This window comes from Perca fluviatilis, chromosome 9 (genome assembly GCF_010015445.1).
Source record: "Perca fluviatilis chromosome 9, GENO_Pfluv_1.0, whole genome shotgun sequence".
Lineage (NCBI taxonomy): Eukaryota > Metazoa > Chordata > Actinopteri > Perciformes > Percidae > Perca > Perca fluviatilis.
The window spans coordinates 5,372,114-5,378,113 of record NC_053120.1 but is presented as its reverse complement, the minus strand read 5'-3'; the positions used below and the strand labels follow the sequence as shown (position 1 = coordinate 5,378,113).

The 6,000-nt window shown below is 46.4% G+C and overlaps 1 protein-coding gene across 6 annotated transcripts in view; it reads right to left on the bottom strand.

The window, feature by feature from the left end:
- mast2 (microtubule associated serine/threonine kinase 2) overlaps positions 1 to 6,000 on the bottom strand; it is a 275,716-nt gene that overhangs the window by 108,772 nt on the left and 160,944 nt on the right. The gene's annotated exons all lie outside the window — the stretch shown is intronic.

Genomic DNA, 6,000 nt, shown 5'->3' with positions numbered 1-6,000 from the left:
AAACAAAGCGCAGTGTGTGGAACTACGTGCACACCACGCACACATTTATCTGAGCTCAATGAGCAAACTCACACTGCTACTCATTTCGTCTTCCTCTGAATAATCCAAAGTGAAATGAACAGCCTTCCTTCCTCTTCTTGTATGAAAAAAGAATCCATGAAAGTCAGAGAGAGCATTAAGTTCTGCGTAGCGCCATCGTGTCCGATAACAACGAGGAGACCGATCCTTCAAGTCCAGACTAGTTGCTGGTAGCGGGAACCTGAGCTCCTGCCGCCGATCCACCACGCCTGCGTGGCTCCCGTCAGGAGCAGAGAGCCCTCCCTGGGTACAGTCTGCTCCGTTAAGCTGCCTCAGTTCCTGGAAGTCTCAGATTGTCTGATCGCTGCGCTCAGACGACAGGACCAACTGAGTCCTCAACAAACAGCCGGGAGAGGGACAGAGAGACAGGGGGAGGGAGGAAGGGAGGGAGGGAGAGAAGTAGGGAGAGACAGGGGGAGGGAGGGAGAGTCAGAGGGAGGGAGGCAGAGAGAGAAGGAAGGAGGGAGGGACAGGGGGAGGGAGGGAGGCAGAGAGAAGGAGGGAGGGAGAGACAGGGGGAGGGAGGGAGAGACGGAGGGAGAGAGAGGGGGAGGGAGGGAGAGAAGTAGGGAGAGACAGGGGAAGGGAGGGAGACAGGAAGAGAAGGAGGGAGAGGCAGAGGAAGAGAGGGAGAGACGGAGGGAGGGAGAGAGAGAAGGAGGGAGGGAGGGATAGGGCGAGGGAGGCAGAGAGACAGGGGGAGGGAGGGAGAGTCAGAGGGAGGGAGGCAGAGAGAGAAGGAAGGAGGGAGGGACAGGGGGAGGGAGGGAGGGAGGCAGAGAGAAGGAGGGAGGGAGAGACAGGGGGTGGGAGGGAAGGAAGGAGAGAGAGGGGGAGGGAGGGAGAGACGGAGGGAGGGGAGGGAAGAAGGGAGGCTGAGAGAGACGGAGGGAGAGGGAGAGAATGAGGGAGGGAGAGACAGAGGGAGGGAGTGAGACAGAAAGAGAAGGAGGGAGGGAGGGAGAGGCAGAGGAAGAGAGGGAGAGACGGAGGGAGGGAGAGAGAGGAGGGAGGGATAGGGAGGGAGGGAGAGACAGAGGAAGGGAGGCAGAGAGAGGAGGGAGGGAGGGACAAAGAGAGGGAGGGACAGAGGGAGGAGCGACTATGAAGACAGGAGGAGAGAATGAGAAGTCTTCCTACTCATTGTGTCTAAAGAAAGTGGAGGAGTGGGAACTGGAGATAAAAGAAACGGGAGGCTGTCGTCCTGATGAGGTTGGAACAGTTACACGGCTCGGTAGAACAAGTTTAAATTAAAATTGTTTATTCCAAACAACATTTATTTTCATTACTTTAATGACTTCTTTTTTAATTAAATTAAAAATGACTTTTTTGGGGGCATTTTTAGGCCTTTATTTCCACAGGTCAGATGAAGACATGAAAGGGGAGAGAGAGAGAGAGAGAGAGAGAGAGAGAGAGAGAGAGAGAGAGAGAGGGGGAATGACATGCAGCAAAGGGTCGAGGAGTAAACCTCTATATGTGCGCCTGCTCTACCGTCTGAGCTAACCCGGCCACAAGTCGATCTTTTAAGGGCTTTTTCATTCGTTTAAAACTCTGCTGAATTACATTTCATTCAAAACAAAGTCAAGCGTTTAAGTTAAAGTTTGACTTACTTTTGTTTTTGTTTTTTTTAAATGACGTTATGAATCGTTTTTTAAGTTTAGTTTACTTGTAATGACTTAAAAAAGAAAAGAAATGTAATTTTATTAATGTTGTAATTAAAAGGCCTGTCTTTTCACCTTTAACCAACTTTTTAACGAATGTTTTTTCCGAAACCTTACATGTTTCTATTAAAATAACTTGTATCCAGGACTATCAGGTTTTTCAGGACTATCAGCTTTTTCAGACGTTTTAAAATAAACATAAATACTCTTTACTTCCTGTAAACTGTGCACTCAGCTGAGTCCCCAGGCAGCAGGGGAGGCTCACACCTGTTGAATGACTGAAACTAAAGACACAGGTGAAGAAGGTCTCACACAGAGAAACATTTACTTCTTTACGTCTCTCTTCCGGTTCGGGTATTTGTTGGTGATCAAACATGAAATGCTTGCAGAGAAACTTGTCCTCTCTGACACTGAGACTCGGGGGACGTTGTCATGATATTACCAGACCAGCTGTCCCCCCCCCTCTCTCTCTGTCGGTCTGTCTCTGCTCTGGTTTCTGAGAAGCCCGGGGACACCGCTGACCCTGATGGGCTAAATGCAGCTCGCAAGCCAGATTGCTAATTCATAAACAATGGACTGGATCACAGACAGCTCTGCCTAGGGTAGAGTCACACACACACACACACACACACACACACACACACACACACACACACACACAGATCAGATACACATCCAAGCAACCCAACCAGTTATGTATCTTACTTCCTTCTCTTTTCAACTTTTGTGTGTGAGTTAAGAATCTGTCGCCGGTTTAAAAATGTTTTCCCCACAGATTTCTCCTCCTCCTCCTCCTCCTCCTCCTCCTCCTCCTCCTCCTCCTCCCAGACACAACTCTCTTCTTGGTCTTTGTGATATCCCATCAGAGGAATGATTGATCGAATAGATTTAAGATGACCAACTGAATTGGCAGACACGCATCTTCTGTGTCTCTATAAGGTCCTCTGTGAGCGGTCGGGTTTTTGAAATAGTAATCCTGGTAGTTCAGATACAGACAAAGTACTTGAAACCTTAAAAAATATGGATTTCTGTGTGATGTGTGACATGAGAGCATCTCGGCAGTGAAACGGCGCGAGAGTGAACCAGAGAGGACGGTCTGTCTCTGGTTTGACGATCAAAGACAGAGGAGAGGCTTTGTTTTAGTGCCACCAGGTCCTGAACTGCATCCATTAAAAAGAGCCCACCGAGTGGACTCCGACTCGCAGACGCTTCACAGCAGCCGACACGCTGCCTCCGAGCTCACTGCCGAGCCTGAAGATCACACACACACACACACACACACACACACACACACACACACACACACACACGGAAACACACCATCGACCCCTGTGGCTCTGCTCGGATATTAAGAATCTGATGAAGCAGCTCTGTATCTTCAAAGAGTTATGAGGAGATATGGGAAAGATAAAAGCTGCCTGTTTTTATTTGGGGTTTGGACCGCAGCCAGAGGGACAAAATTATACTTTCATAGATTTTTATTATTATTTTCTTCATGGTTCAACAGTGAGTTTCTGTAGGCTCCTGAAGGGAATTGGGAAAATCAAAGCTAGAAGAATTTTTTATGACAGGAAACCTTCATAATGTTTAGTTTTGTGCCATTGCTCAGCAACTTCCGTCAGTTCTTCGCAGAAAGACATTGGCTACTCCATTTGTTTTTCGTTATTTTCGCATCATGTGCCTCAAATGTTCCTGTTCATTTCATTTAATTACCCAATATTAGAAACTGTACTAAAGGGCCATTTTTCAGAAGCTTCAGTTGTGTTGCACACTGGCTCGTGATGATTCAAGTCCGAAAGGCGTGAAATAGAGCTGGCGCGTATCTCTAGCGGAGCGGAGAGCCGCTTCTCGCACGCTTCTGGGACGCGACGGTGGAATATAAAGCATCGACTTGAATGGCTGCGATCGCCCGCGGGGGCCTGGGAATGCAGCGCGGCGCCCGGTGCAGAATAATCCGGAGGTTATAAGTCACGCTACGTGATAAAAGACTTCCGTGTAGGATACACCCAGCCCGGTCTCACCGCAGTTCGTGAAATGGTCACGTTATTGAATCTATTGATTCGTGAACAGGACACGATTATGTCGGGGGGGGGGGTTTTCGTGCGGTGATTACGAATTTTTATTTAATGTATTTAATGTATGGGAAGCATATTTCGTGATCACGTTCGTGGCGTTTAATTTCCCCGTTGTGGCCGCGTGTGGCGGTCTGTCGGTCCGTCCGGTTGTCGTCGCCGGCGCGTGGCGTTTAATTTCTCCGTGGCAGTTCGTGAAACGGTGACCCGTACACGAAACGATAAATAAAAATAACGTGACTATTTACGAACTGGCGTGAGACCGGGTTGATGCACGTGTGTTTTCCTCGCTATAAGCGCCTTCAGAAGCCTCCTCTCTCCTCGTCTCACCGTACTGCATTCACGGGTTTGGAAGATCCTCCATGATGGCGGTAGGGCTGCCACCTCTTAGTCGATTTGTCGACTAATCGGTCGTTTTGGTTTTAGTCGGCTAAGATTTCTTTAGTGGATAAGTCATTTTTTATGCTTATTCATGCTTAATTACTCATTTCCAAGAAACTTCTGAACACATTTATGGTAAACACAAGATTTAAAGTGGTGCTTTTGCAGGATTAATTGTGGAGAAACTCAGTTTTACAGATGGTTAATTAGCTACATTTATATTGTGCTTTTCTAGTCTTAACCACCGCTCAAAGCGCACAGCTCTGTCAATTAAATCAACTAATAGATTAGTCGAGAAATTCGTATATAAGTGTTAGTCGACTAAGAATTTCTTTAGTCGAGGACAGCCCTAGATGGCGGATTGATTTCCAGGTCCAGGTCCAGGACGATTTCCAGGTCCAGGACGCAAGGGAGCACAAATTAGCATAATTAAAAAAGCACCAACAGTCATGTCTACACCGAGTCTGGCTATCACCAGACCAAGCTCAATCTTTTAAGAGTGAACATTAGTCTGGGGGAGTCTGCTCTGTATTTTCTACTGCACACAAGAGGCGTGATCAACGGGCGTAGTTCAAATGACTCCGTACGCAACTGGATAGTCCTTCAACCAATCAGAGCAACGATCCGGGGGACGTACTGTGCAGAGCGACGCGGAAACTCCAGACAGGAAACGTGTCGATAGACGTGTCGGTTTGTAGCATTGATCAGCGGTTTGCAGAAGAAAACCGCCATGCTGAGTGTAAACAAGAAGCTGCTCGCCGTCGCTTCTCTATCGTCGCGCCAGGCGGATAAGCCAGTCTGTGATTGGTCGCCGCAGATTTGTAACGGAAGCAGGATAGAAAAATGTGCAGGTTTACCCAGCCTCAGCCGAAAAAGAATCCCAGGGAGGTCAATGTTTGTCTATATTTCATGTGAAAAGCATATCTTGAATGTGGTCAAACTCTAGGGGTGGGAATCACCAGAGGCCTCACGATACGATATCATCACGATACTTATGTCACGATACGATATTATTGCGATTTTAAAGATATTGCAATATTCTGCAATATATTGCAATTTATTACCTTTTTTCAAACTTCAAATCTTACCCAATTTCAATTTATGTCCCCAAAAGAAAACTTTGTCAACCTCTGTTTTACCTAAAAAGATACATTTCTCTGTTTGTTCGTCTCACTTTACTTTTATTGCTGCAAAATGGGGATTGTCAAGCTGACAAACTGACCAACACATATATCATAAAAGATCGATACTTCGCGTCTGTGTATCGATACAGTATTGCCACGGAAAATATTGCGATACTATGCTGTATCGATTTTTTCCCCCACCCCTATCAAACTCAGGCTACTGATCTGTAGCGTCTACTAAGGGTTAGTCTGGATCAACACAAGTACATTCCCAGGCAAGAAGTCTGACATCCAACATGTGATGTCCCTCATCTTCCACTCTCTGTGTGTTGCCGTTCTCGAACTCTGTTTGCCACAAAAGTTCAGCTAAAAAATATATATATACAGTGCCTTGCAAAAGTATTCGGCCCCCTTGAACGTTTCGACCTTTTGCCACATTTCAGGCCTCAAACATAAAGATATAAAACTGTAATTTTTTGTAAAGAATCAACAACAAGTGGGTCCCAATTATGAAGTGGAACGAAATTCATTGGCTATTTCAAACTTTTTTAACAAATAAAAAACTGAAAAAGGCGTGGGCGCAAAATTATTCAGCCCCTTTACTTTCAGTGCAGCAAACTCTCTCCAGAAGTTCAGTGAGGATCTCTGAATGATCCAATGTTGACCTAAATGACTAATGATGAT